The 14,250-nt window shown below is 42.1% G+C and overlaps 1 pseudogene; it reads right to left on the reverse strand.

Annotated features, from left to right (window-relative positions):
• Positions 1 to 7,324, reverse strand: part of LOC101610782 — a 40,094-nt pseudogene extending 32,770 nt beyond the window's left edge.
• Between the last annotated feature and the right edge of the window lie 6,926 nt (positions 7,325 to 14,250).

The following is a 14,250-nucleotide window of genomic DNA, read 5'->3' on the forward strand; positions in this document are numbered from 1 at the left end:
CCATAGAACAAACATTTTTTAAAATTTTTTGTTTATTTTTATTTATTTGAGAGCAAAAGGCAGAGAGAGAGAGAGAGAGAGAGAGAGAGAGAGAGAGAGAGAGAGAGGCAGATAGATGGAGAGAATGGGCATGCCAGGGCTTCCAGCCACCGCAAATGAACTCCAGATGCATGTGCCCCCTTGTGCATCTGGCTTACATGGGTCCTGATGAATTGAGCCTCAAACCAGGGCCCTTAGGTTTCATAGGGAAGTGCTTAACCGCTGAGCCATCTCTCCAGCCCAAATCCTTTTATTTATTTATTTTTATTAAGTAGGAACTTTGTATGGACACATCATATGTTGGTACCATCATTTCCCTCCTGCCTACCAATGAGGGCTCCCCTTGGTGGAATTGCTGGTATTCACCATGGGGTTGTGAGTTATAACTTGTGAGAACAGCAGTCAGTCATTGTGCTGTGGGGGAGCACTGTCCCTGGATACTCCCTCCCACAGGTGGCACTTATGTTTTTTCCACCCCCTCTCCCACAAAATTCCCTGAACCGTAGTGTATGTGTTTTAATCTACTTTAGTGTTGAGCTCTCAGCAGCTTCTGGGTTTCTGCTTTGGTGGATTTTTTTTTAAATTAATTATTTATTTATTTTTTATTTATTTGAGAGTGACAGACAGGGAAAGAGGCAAATAGAGAGAGAGAGAATGGGCGCGCCAGGGCCTCCAGCCACTGCAAATGAACTCCAGACGCGTGCGCCCCCTTGTGCATCTGGCTAACGTGGGACCTGGGGAACCGAGCCACGAACCGGGGTCCTTAGGCTTCACAGGCAAGCGCTTAACCGCTAAGCCATCTCTCCAGCCCTTTGGTGGATTTTGAACATCCTCATCACCCTGTCCCAGGTTATCAGGCGCACTATGGAAGCAGCACTCTTGTTCATCTCACCAGTTCCTCTGTTTTCACCTGGGGCCTAGCTGCTGGCTGAGGGGTGACTCATCTGCCAGGGAGTGAGCTATCCTTGTTTTGTTAACAGATTTTAGTTGTCCTCAATTCTCGCAGCTTTCTGAAATAGAAGAAGAGATTAATGGCGTGGGGCGCAGCCCTGCTCCCATCCTCTCTGGTGTGGTCTTGCCCTCCCAGGCAGCTGTTGAACAAATCTTGTATGGCTATCGTGAAGGACTTCTTAATGTGCAGTTGAATTTTATTTGCTAATTTTTGGTTGAAATTGTTTTCAGTTTTGGTCATCATTAGTATGGAATTGTAATTTTCTTTTATAATAGTATTCTCTGCATATTATAGCAGAGTAATGATGGCCTTATTTAAAAAAATGTTTGTATGTATTATATTCTTTTCAACCTTTTGGAAGAATTTGAGGAAGATTAGTGTTACTCATTAAAATATTTGGTGGAATTTATCAGTGAAGCTATCATATTTTGACTTTTTATTTATTTATTTAGTTAGTTAGTTAGATTTCCAAGGTAGGGTCTCACTCTAGCTCAGACTGACCTAGAATTCACTCTGTAGTCTCAGGGTGGCCTTGAACTCTCAGTGATCCTCCTACCTCTGCCTCCCGAGTGCTGGGATTAAGGTTATTTGATTTTTTATTTTTTTTATTTTTTTATTTTTTTATTTATTTTTCTTTCTTTCTTTTTTTTTAAATTTTTATTAACATTTTCCATGATTATAAAATATATCCCATGGTAATTCCCTCCCTCCCCACCCCCACACTTTCCCATTTGAAATTCCATTCTCCAATTTTTGATTTTTTTTTTTAATGAGAGATTTCTTTTTGTTGTTTCAGACCCATAAAAAGATGAGTTGAGCTGGAGAGATGGCTTAGCAGTTAAGGCACTTGCCTGCAAAGCCAAAGGACCCAGGTTTGATACCTCAGTATCCATGTAAAGCCAAATGTACAAGGTGGCAAATGTGTCTGGAGTTCATTTGCAGTAACTAGAGTCCCTGGCGTACCCATTCTCTCTCTCTCTCTCTCTTTCTCTCTCTCTCTTTCCGGTTGAAATCGCCAGACCAAGAGCCACTTGTGGGGGAAAAAAAGGGGGTTTATTTTGCCTTACAAACTCAAGGGGAATCTCCACGATGACAGGGGAAAATGTTGGCATGAGCAGAGGGTGGACATCACCCTCTGGCCAACATCAGGTGGACAGCAGCAACAGGAGAGTGTGCCAAACACTGGCAAGGGGAAACTGGCTATAACGCCCATAAGCTCACCCCCAACAGTACATTCCCTCCAGGAGACGTTAATTCCCAAATCTCCATCAGCTGGGAACCTAGAATTCAGAACACCTAAGTTTATGCAGGGTTGGGCGGCGGGGACTTGAATCAAACCACCACAATTAGTTAATTAAATATTTTTAAAAATATGAGTCTGCTGGGTGTGGTGTGGTGCACGCTTTTAATCCCAGTATTTGAGAGTCTGAGGTAGGAGGATCACTGTGAGTTCAAGGCTACCCTGAGACTACATCGTGAATTCCAGGTCAGCCTGGGCTTGAGTTCACTTTTTCTGCTTGCATCATTTTATTTATATACTTATTTAAATACTTATTTAAATTTATTTGTATATTATTTTTTCACAGTTTTTAAATACTTAACTTTTTTTTTTTTTTTTGGTTTTAGGGTCTCACTCTAGCCCCGGCTGACCTGGAATTCACTATGGAATCAAAGGGTGGTCTCGAACTCACGGCAATCCTCCTACCTCTGCCTCCCGAGTGATGGGATTAAAGGCGTGCGCCACCACGCCCGGCTAATACTTAAAACTTATTCTGATTTCCATAATATTTATACATATTTATGAAATAAGCTGTGATTTTTAAATTTTTTACTTATTTATTTATTTGAGAGAGAGAGAGAGAATGGGCTTGCCAGGGCCTCTAGCCACAATAAAGAAACTCCAGATACATGTGCCACCCTGTGCATCTGGCTTAAGTGGGTACCCAGGAATCAAACCTGGGTCCTTAGGCTTTGCAGGCAAGTGCCTTAACTGCTAAGCCAAGAGGCAAATAGTCAGAGAATGGGCATGCCAAGACCTGTAGCCATTGCAAACAAACTTGAGACTCATGTACCACCTTGTGCATGCATTTTTACATGGATACTGGGGAATTGAACCTGGATCATCAGGCTTTGCAGGCAAGAACCTTAACTTCTGACCCTTCTATCCAGTCTTGCTTCTACTATTTAAATTAATTATTTACCATTACTTTAACTTATTAATTTTTAAAATGTTTTATTTATTTATTTGTGTGAGAGAGAAAGAAGGAGAGAGAGTGAGAGAGATAGAGAGAGAGAATGGGCACAGATAATGGGCCCTGGATTCTAGCCACTGCAAACAAACTCCAGACATATGCACCACCTTGTGCATCTGGCTTTATGTGGATATTGGAGACTTGAACTCAGGTCATTAGGATTTGTAGACAAGTGCCTTAACCACTGAGAAATCTCTCCAGCCCCAACCGCATTAATTTTTTCTTTTCTTTTCTTTTCTTTCTTTCTTTCTTTCTTTTTTCTTTTTTTTTTTTTTTTGTATTTTGAGGTAGGGTGTCATTCTAGCCCAGGCAGACCTAGAATTTACTATATAGTCTCAGGTTGGCCTCAAATACATAGCAATCCTTCTACTTCTGCCTCCCAAGTGCTGGGATTAAAGGCATGTGCAACCACCCCCAGCTTAATTTTTAACTTATGTTATCCTATACTATTTTAGCCTCCACGTTTTCTAGTGTATTAGGGGTAGAGTTGATGTTTTTAGTTATTCCTTTACCTACTTATACATATATATTTTTAATATTTTTTGTTATTTTTTATTTATTTATTTGAGAGTCACAGACAGAGAAAGAGGCAGAGAGAGACAGAGAATGAGTGTGCCAGGGCTTCCAGCCACTGCAAAATAATTCCAGATGAGTGCACCACCTTGTGCATCTGGCTAATGTGGGTCCTGGGGAATCAAGCCTCGAACCGGAGTCCTTTGGCTTCACAGGCAAGCGCTTAACCACTAAGCCATCTCTCCAGCCCCTACGTATATATTTTTATATCTGATTTGTTGTTGTGTTGTTACTGAAATTTGTTTTCTTCCTTCACAGCCATATTTTGGATAATGCTCCCAAGAAAAGTCTGGTCATTAGGAATACCACCATATAAAAGTATAACATATCAATTCCAAAAGATCTGCAAATCATAAAATAGAATGAAAAGAAATACTTTTTTTTTTTTTTTTTTTTTTGGTTTTTCGAGGTAGGGTCTCACTCTGGTCCAGGCTGACCTGGAATTAACTCTGTAGTCTCAGGGTGGCCTTGAACTCATGGCGATCCTCCTACCTCTGCCACCCGAGTGCTGGGATTAAAGGCGTGCGCCACCATGCCCAGCAAGAAATACTTTTTTGCAATAAATAAAAGAAATACTTTTATGACTTCTATAAAGTTCATAATTATGCACTAACTAAATCCAAATTTATAAAAATTGATGAAATGCTGCACAAAGAATTCAAGTTAACTGTAAAAAAATGTTAATTTATTTCAAAGACAGTACTAGTAATGAAAGAGCTAGAAAAATGAAGGAAGATAATATAGGGTATAAACATGGAATTTAACATAGAGATAGAAATTTTGAAAATATTCCAAGCAGAATTCTTGTAAATGAAATGGCTGATGAATCCAATTAAAAATTCAGTAATGAGCCAGGTGTGGTGGCGCACGCCTTTAATCCCAGCACGTGGGAGGCAGAGGTAGGAGGATCGCCATGAGTTCGAGGCCACCCTGAGACTCCATAGTGAATACAGGTCAGCCTGGAGCGGAGTGAGATATTACCTCGAAAAACAAACAACAATAAAAGAAAACCAAAAACCAAAGCAAAAAAAATTCAGTGATGAAATAAGAACGTAGCATAATAGTGATACAGCAACTGGCTTACTTGTAAAGCCCCTGAGTTCACTCCTCAGTACATCACTAAAAGAATACATTAAGCCGGGCGTGGTGGCGCACACCTTTAATCCGAGCACTTGGGAGGCAGAGGTAGGAGGATCACCATGAGTTCAAAGCCACCCTGAGATGACAGAGTTAATTCCAGGTCAGCCTGGACCAGAGTGAGACCCTACTTCGAAAAACCAAAAAAAAAAAAAAAATTTGTTGCCAGGTGTGGTGGCGCACAACTTTAATCCCAGCACTTGGGAGGCAGAGGTAGGAGGATCACCATGAGTTCAAGGCCAGCCTAAGAATATGTAGTGAAATCAAGGTCAGCCTGAGTAAGAGTGAAACCCTACCTTGAAAAACCAAAGTAAATAAATAAAACATAAACTAAAAAAAGCCAACAGGGAGGGTTTGCTGCTCCACTTTCCATGTATTTAAGCAAAAGTGATAGCTATGAATATTTTTTCTGGGGGACAACATTTTCAGTTTCATTATGTTCAACTACCTAGGATTCCTCTGTGAGAGTTAGAGGATAAAGTCTTAATGAATTTGATAACGACTGGAGGAGTTAAGATGATGAATCTAATGGCTGGTTCATTAGTTGACAAATTGCCAGATGCCATCGGGGAAAGATTCCTATATTTCCCATTAACAAAATCCAAGTTTTCTGTGGTTTTTCAAGGTAGGGTCTCACTGTAGCCCAGGCTGGCCTTAAATTCACTCTGAAGTCTCAGGGTGGCCTTGAACTTACAATGATGCTCCTACCTCTGCCTCCTGAGTGCTGGGATTAAAGGCATGCACCACCACGCTCGGCTTAATATCCAAGTTTTGGATATGCTACAGACACGAACACTCACTTCTACCCCCCTCAAAGGTGATGGCAGAGGCTGATAACTCTGTAGATTCTGCTACCTTCTTGGTATGACCAAAATATATTACTGTCTGTATCTTACTAGAACTGGACTAAGCCAAACAGTTCTTTGAGCTAACGGTGATCAGCTTACTCTTTAAGACGGGTTCCAAGGATATAGCAGGATGCATGATGAGTTCTTCCCTGCCTCTGTTTTTGGCTTATCTGAGGGCTACAGTCCATGGCAACAGAAGACCTGCCTGAGGAAAGAATGTTATACCCAAGGATTAGCTGCAGAATTTAATATGGCCCATTTTACTTGGCCACTATGGTCATCCAGAGGGCAAAAGCTATTGGAGGTGGGTGTCTCTTTTTGTCTTCTCTGTGGGTTCCAAAGGAAAGTTTTGGTCTGTTAGACAGTCATGTTAAGCCAAGCATGTATCAAGTAGCTGGCACACACCTGTCAGTCCTCCATAGAACAGGGCTGTTGTAGTCAGGTTCACATTGCTGGCAGAAAGCACTCTACCAAGAGCAGCTTGTGGGAAAGGGGGTTTATTTTGGCTTACAGACTCGAGGGGAAGCTCCACGGTGGCAGGAGAAAACAATGGCATGAGCATAGGATGGACATCACTCCCTGGCCAACATAGGTGGACAATAGGAACAGGAGAGTGTGCCAAACACTGGCAAGGGAAACTGGCTATAACACCCATAAGCCCACCCCCAACAATACATTGCTTCCAGGAGGCTTTAGTCCCCAAATCTCCATCAGCTAGGAACCTGGCATTCAGAACACCTAAGTTTATGGGGGACACCTGAATCAAACCACCACAAGGGCTCAACCAGCAAAGCTCTGAGGAAGACAATTATGTCAGGCATCTCTAAGCAGTGGAGCCAGCCCTCTCCCCTAGGATTTGGAAGAATATGAGGGAATTTATGGTTCAATAGGCAGCTGAGATCTGACATTACTGTGATGTCATCACTGTTCATAAACATAGCTGTGAAGGCTTCATCTCTTTTGAAGTTACCCAGGAGAATGATGAAAGACTTCTCAAAGCTGAATGACAGCAAGGATTTAGAGTGATGTAGTTCACATTTGTCAATATGAATTCCCAGTGTGGAGTCCGTGCAATAGTAATTCAAGGCGCCTGCTTCAGCTTGGAAACCCTGAAATTCACATGCAGAAGCTACTTGCTCTTACTGTCCAGTTATAATTACAGGCTGGGGTCACCCAGAAGTTTCTCTTTGGGGTCTCCATTTATTCACTTCTTCATGCCTCAGGAATTCTTTGTTCTGTTCAAACAGATCTTAGGCCTTGTTTTTAGTCATATACTTGTCCAGGTTACACACCTCAGATTTCTGGTAGCATGACTTTTAAGGCATTGCTTTACCCAGTACCACTGGTACCAGGGGAGGAAGGGGTATGAGATTAAAAAAACAAACAAACATACAGGACAGCCTTCGAGTCCATAGACCTGCCACTTGCTGATTGCCTGAAGCCCCACTCTATATGCATCATGTTTCTTTAGCTAAGGAGACACTTAGTTGAGTTCTCACCATCTTGGGAGCACCAGGCGGAATGGATCATGGAGAAGTAAATGACCCCTCCTCGATCTGTGGTCCTGGGACAGCTCGGATGGTAGAAGTGGAAAGGTTTCCAAAAGGTGTCCTCCCTAGGCTATTGCCAGCATGGCCACTCTATTCTGTACTCTTGGTATTTTAACTATAATATAAATGTGACAAGTATAATTTGAGTTCTAGTTCCCTTCTGACCTTAAATGTCAATATTGTTCCCTAAATTTCAGGAGTTTGCCATATATATATATATATATATATATATATATATATATATATATATCTTATATAATATATACATTATACATATTAATATATAATAGAATATATATAAAATATATATTATATATACATATATATGGCAAACTCCTCAAATATATATATATATATATATATATTTATATATATCATATATATATAGACATGTTTTTTTTGAGGTAGGGTCTCACTCTCACCCAGGCAAACCTGAAATTTACTCTGTAGTCTCAGGATAGCCTTGAACTCACAGCTATCCTCCTACCTCTGCCTCCCGATTGCTGGGATTAAAGGCATGCACCACCACGCCCAACTGAGTTTGCTATAATTTTATAGAGTAGTTTTTAAAAATTTTTTCTTGTTTATTTTTATTTATTTGAGAGTGACAGAGAGAGAAAGAGACAGAGAGAGAGAGAATGGGCATGCCAAGGTCTCTAGCCACTGCAAATGAACTCCAGATGCATGTGCCACACCTTGTGCATTTGGTTCACGTGGGTCCTGGGGAATCAAGCTTCCAACCAGGGTCCTTAGGCTTCACAGGCAAGTGCTTAACTGCTAAGCCATCTCCCTAGTCCTTAGAGTAGGATTTTGAATCATTTAGTGTGTATCTTGGCTCTCTCTCTACACCAAAGACTTATAGGGTTAGTTTCTTGTGTTCCAGACATTTTGAAAATTTAGGTCATGACTTCTTTTTATTCTTTATCTTTATTCTTTGCTATCTTAAAGCAATTGTTAAATCTTGTTGTGAATCTCTGATACTTTTTCTTGTCTTTGATACAGTGCATTGGTGATAGTTTCTATTGGAATTTGTATTTGATTTATTCAGCTTTCTATTTCTAAGAATTTATGTTTATACATTTGTTCTTAGAATCTCTCTTGAGGAATTTCTTGTCCAAACCTCAAATTGATTTCTTTATTTCATTAATTTTTCTTCTCATTGACATCATGGTTATATCTTAGGTATGGAAAGGGGGTTCAATAGAGACCGATGAAGGCACATTGACTTTCAGGCCAAAAGGTTTCTTCAAGTTGATAGCAAGTAGACTCTGAATAAACATCTCCAGCCCACTGAGACAAAGCAAGATGTCTTCCTTTAAGGTCCCTTAGGACAAGGTAGGAGCCTAGCACCACAAGGAAGTAAGTAAAGGTACCTTGAAATTTCTGAATTAGAGTAAAAGACACTTTGGGACAGGTTCTTGCAAAGTTCCAAACACACTTCTGGGCAAAGAGCACATGGAAAATTGTGCAGAGATGTGACACAGGCGAGGTGGCCTTTGGGCCTAGGGCAGGAAGGCTGAGTGTGCTCTTCTTGAGTTTTCTGTTTAGGGCCTTTTTTTAAAATTTTTATTTTTTTATTTATTTGAGAGCGACAGACACAGAGAGAAAGACAGATAGAGGGAGAGAGAGAGAATGGGCGCGCCAGGGCTTGCAGCCTCTGCAAACGAACTCCAGACGCGTGCGCCCCCTTGTGCATCTGGCTAACGTGGGACCTGGGGAACCGAGCCTCGAACCGGGGTCCTTAGGCTTCACAGGCAAGCGCTTAACCGCTAAGCCATCTCTCCAGCCCTGTTTAGGGCCTTTTTACCTGGAAGCCTTGTGTTCTGGAGGAACAGATCCCTGCTTTTGGGAGTTTCAGCCTCTTTGCTTATATATTTTAAAAAGGAGAAAAGGGGTGAGGGAGACCTAAGGGTTACAGGAATCCAAATTGATCTGGGGTTGGAGAGATGGTTCAACAGTTAAAGCATTTGCTTGCAAAGTATAAGAACCCAGGTTCGATTCCCTAGTACCTATGAAAATCCAGATGCACAAAGTGACACATGCATCTGGAGTATGTTTGTAGTGGCTTGAGGCCCTAGCGTGTCCATACATTCTCTCAATGAATAAAGAAAAAATTCAAAATTGATCTGGTTGCTTCTTGCTGTATTGGTGTGTTATTGGGTTAGGAGACCTGGTTCAGTGATGGGTAGTCACATAATGTTTTTTAGGTGAGAAGCTGCTAGTTAATACACACATCAGGATAACATTGTCCACGTGTGGCTGTATGGTGTGTTGGACAGTGGTTTGACTAAATTGAGTTAGAAGGTTGACTAGAAAGGCATGTGTTGACATGAGATTTGAAATGGCTAAGGGGGTAAAATAGGTATGAACCAGGAGTGCCAGGATAAATTCTTAAATCATTAGTCTCAAGATGTTGATGAACATTGTTGGATTTTTGAAGAGTGGTCAGCTATTTTGCTCCATCTCTGACCAGGCCATACTGATTTACAGAAAACCACCATCCCACCTCCTTAAAAAGACACAGTTCCTGCCATTGTGGTACATGCCTTTAATCCCAGGCAGAGGTAGGAGGATCATTGTGAGTTTGAGGCCACCCTGAGATTACACAGGCTAGATTACATTCTAGCCTGGGCTAGAATGAGACCCTACCTCAAAGAGAGAGAGAGAGAGAGAGAGAGAGAGAGAGAGAGAGAGAGAGAGAGAGAGATATCTAGACATTTTCTGCTGCTGAAGGAATATACCTGATTCTAGATTGTTATTAGGCTCTGAAAGACATCATAAAGACTTTCTTTTCTTTTCTTTCTTTTTTTTGTTGTTTTATTGAGGTACGGTCTCACTCTAGACCACAGTGACCTGGAATTCACTATGTAGTCTCAGGGTGGCCTTGAACTCACAGTGATCCTCTTACCTCTGCCTCCTGAGTGCTGGGATTAAAAGCGTGCACCACCACACATGACTAAGATTTTCCTGTATGTCTTAAGATAAGAAATGATAGTATATCAAGGATAAGGTTAAACCTCCCATTCTGGCGCCAACACCTGCTGTGATCCCAAGGAAGGGAATGAGTTGTCGTTCTTTGCATATGTGGCTACTAGTCAAGGGGATTGTGAGTCTCTGGTTATTGGGGGATAGGTATGCCAGGGTGCATGGTCAGAACAGTTAGTGGGAAGACACAGATAGGATGAGGTGCCACACAAATGCCCTGTTTGAATAGACAAGTGATAAGATGGAGGAAGAAGAGATGCATTAATGGGTATGAACCTGATGTTTTGGGTTTGGGTTTATTCACCCAGACCAAAAGTGAGCTACCTAAAGCTGTCCCCATCAAGGATTGATGCATCATAATAGGGTGTTATAATTAAATTCTATTGTTCATTTGATTAGATTATGAATAAAGTAACAGACATGCCTCTTGGGCAGGTTTGTTAAGGCATTTAAAAAGGACTGGTGAAGGGAGGAAGCCCGCCACCCAGAAGTGGGTGGACCTTCCAGTGGTGAACTATCCATAAGGAATCTCTCAGAGAACACAGATCCTTTGACCTAGCTGCCTGTGCCACTCAACCGTACATACTTTTGCTTGGACCTTACATACTTGCTACTTGCTGGTATGTGCATCTACCTTGTTTTGGCTGTCCTTTCTGGACACTGGAATCTGCCTTAATCAATCTTCTAACATGGACTGAAGACTGGAAGCTCTCTAGGACCCCTCCAGGTCTTCAGTTCCATATTGGTACTTTTGAAACTACCAGCCTCATGGACTGAGCAGCTCCCTGGTTCTCTAACTCTCCAGTCTTCAAACAGCCATTGTTGGGACTGACTCACCTACATCCTGCGTGCGAATTCAATAAATCCCCTTTAAAATATACATTCATCCTGTCAGTTCTGTTGCTCCAGAGAATCCTAACTAATACACAGATCTAAGGCTGTGGTGGTTTGAAAGAATAAAAAATGTCTGTATGTATCCAGATGGTTGGATGCAGAGGTGTCAAATACAGGGAGGACACCTTTACAGATTTGTCTGGACTCCCCATTCATTACTGGCCAAGAGGAAAGAGTGATGGGTAAGCTCAAGTGTCCCTGGAAATAGAGGGATCCAGCAGAATTCAAACTGATAGATAGGAAGGTAAATTAACAGCATGGGAAATGAACCAGTAGGGGACCCAATCAGAAGTGATCAGAGTGGGCTTGGAAATTATGTTACTATAATACAGAGAGGCATGCAGTTGTCTCACTGAAATGTCTTCATAAATGGGACATCTTGTAAAGCAAAGGGGGCCCGGGTTATCAAGGAAGTATATGTGTGTTGAGGGGCCCGATGATGGAGACCCTATTGGATATAAGTTTAGAGATATCTTGCCATACAGTTTGGAGGAAGAGTCTGCCAGATTAGTGAGGTATGAACAAAAGAGCAGTAAGTGAAATAGGTCCCTTCTGTTTTGGGGTACAGAGTAATGCCTGTGAATGTTCCCAAGCTGGTAAAATGTGGGAATAGCTGTGTATGCAGACGAGAAGGAAAGGTATAACCAGCCATTGGCCAGGCTCTTTTTTAAGCTGTTGAGCAAGTGGTGAGTGAGATTGAGTGGTAAGAAACTTTAATTGGTGCTGTATAGGCAAAGTGAAATAAAGAGAAGGAATAAAGCCAGAGGAGATGTGTATATAATCAGAGTAGCCTAGAATTAAAAGGACAAAAGTGAAGAAGTAGATTTGGGGTGGAGTGAAATGTAAGAGATCTTCCTGTAACAAAGCATCACTTATGAAGTTTAGTCGTTGAGGAATTTAGATGGTATGATTTTATGGGAAATTTATATGACTTTTTAAAAATTGAAGCAAGGTCTCTCTCTAGCCCAGAGTGACCTGAAACTCACTCTGTAGCCCAGGTTAGCCTTGAACTCATGGCGATCCTCCTACCTCAGCCTCATGAATATTGGTATTGAAGGTGTGTACCTCCATGCTCAGCTGGAAATTCTAATTTTATAAGGATAGTAATAGCAATCAAAAAGGCAATAAGGAAAGGAAAAGAAAAAAGGAACAAGAGGAAAAATATATGGGATGAAGGCAAAATAAATAAAAGTAAGACAAAAACCAAATGTAACAATTACAAGACATTAAAACAAAGATTCATGCCTGGCGTGGTGGCGCATGCCTTTAACCCCAGCACTCAGGAGGCAGAGTAGGAGGATTGCCATGAGTTCAAGGCCACCCTGAGACTACAGTTAATTCCGGGTCAGCCTGGACCAGAGTGAGACCCTACCTTGAAATACCAAAACACGAACAACAAAACAAAACAAACAAACAAAAACCCCCAAAGATTCAGTTCCTCCTTGCTAAGAGGTAAAATGGGAACTCTGCTTTTCTCCCTGGGCTTTTAAAGATTTTACTAGGTGTGCAGTCAGTGCAAAGAGCCCTTTTTTCTCTTATTTGCAAACAGTGAAATCAAAAGGGCCCTGCTCTGCCTTGCTGGTAGTCCTGTGACATAAAATGAAAACTGCTGCTGGGATGGGGATGACTGTGTTAGTGATCTCCTAGCGAGCGCCAGAGCCACCCTGGGGCCACTCCTGCAGGCTTAGCCTGCGAACCACCCACTTGCATACCCCCTTGCACAGAAGCACTGTCTATGTGTATATGGTCATGGTAAATTCCCAAGCAGTGGCTTTTTCCACAAAATATCCTTTGGAATCTGAAAGCAGGAGAAAGGCACCATGGCGAAGAGTTTATGCTGGAGATGGGGTGGGATAGGGTATGAGATGAGAGCACTGAGTGGTCTTCCTACCCACACCATGCCCATCTCCATCACAGTGCCCGCTCATTCCACGCACAGCTGATCTCTCCCCTCATCCCAGAGGTTGGGCAGCTGGTTCCAAGTGGAAGAAAGTTCCGTGCACTGTCCATGCTTCCTTCCATGGAAAACTTGTGTTTGTGAACCCTTGTCCAAGTCACAACCAGTTTCTTAGGCCACAGTGACTCTGAGAATGGTCACACTTAGCCAGTGAAGAGGAAAGATTGTTGTGTCTTGGAAATACATAGTCAAATGCCTCTGATTGCTCAGGTTTGATGATAAAGCCCCTCTTAAGATGGTTCCCTAACCAGGTGTGGTGGCGCACGCCTTTAAACCCAGCACTCGGGAGGCAGAGGTAGGAGGAGCAGGAGAGTCTGCATCCATCCTGAGACTGCATAGTGAATTCCAGGTCAGCCTGAGCTAGAGTGAGGCCCTATCTCGAAAAACAAAACAAAACAAAAAAGATGGTTCCTGGCCACAGCACAAGTTCGTTTGCAGTGGCTGGAGGCCCTGGTGCACCCATTTTTTCTCTCTATCTGCCTCTTTCTCTCTGTCTGTTGCTGTCAAATAAATAAAAATAAACAAATTTAAAAAAAAAATTGAGCATAAACATGACAGCTTATTTCTAGGTTTTTTTTTTTTTTTTTCGAGGTAGGGTCTCACTCTAGCCCAGGCTGACCTGGAATTCACTATGGAGTCTCAGCGTGGCCTCGAACTCACAGCAATCCTACTACCTCTGCCTCCCGAGTGCTAGGATTAAAGGCGTGCACCACCACCCCCGACTATTTCTAGGGTTTTGCTTTTACTTCATTAATTAATATATCTATCTATATGCAGGTAGAACATTTTTTTTAAAAATTTATTTATTTATTTATTTGAGAGCGACAGACACAGAGAGAAAGACAGATAGAGGAAGAGAGAGAATGGGCGCGCCAGGGCTTCCAGCCTCTGCAAACGAACTCCAGACGCGTGCGCCCCCTTGTGCATCTGGCTAACGTGGGACCTGGGGAACCGAGCCTCGAACCGGGGTCCTTAGGCTTCACAGGCAAGCGCTTAACCGCTAAGCCATCTCTCCAGCCCAGGTAGAACATTTTGATCATTGCAATTTTGTAGAAAGCTTACA

Source organism: Jaculus jaculus, chromosome X (genome assembly GCF_020740685.1).
Source record: "Jaculus jaculus isolate mJacJac1 chromosome X, mJacJac1.mat.Y.cur, whole genome shotgun sequence".
NCBI lineage: Eukaryota > Metazoa > Chordata > Mammalia > Rodentia > Dipodidae > Jaculus > Jaculus jaculus.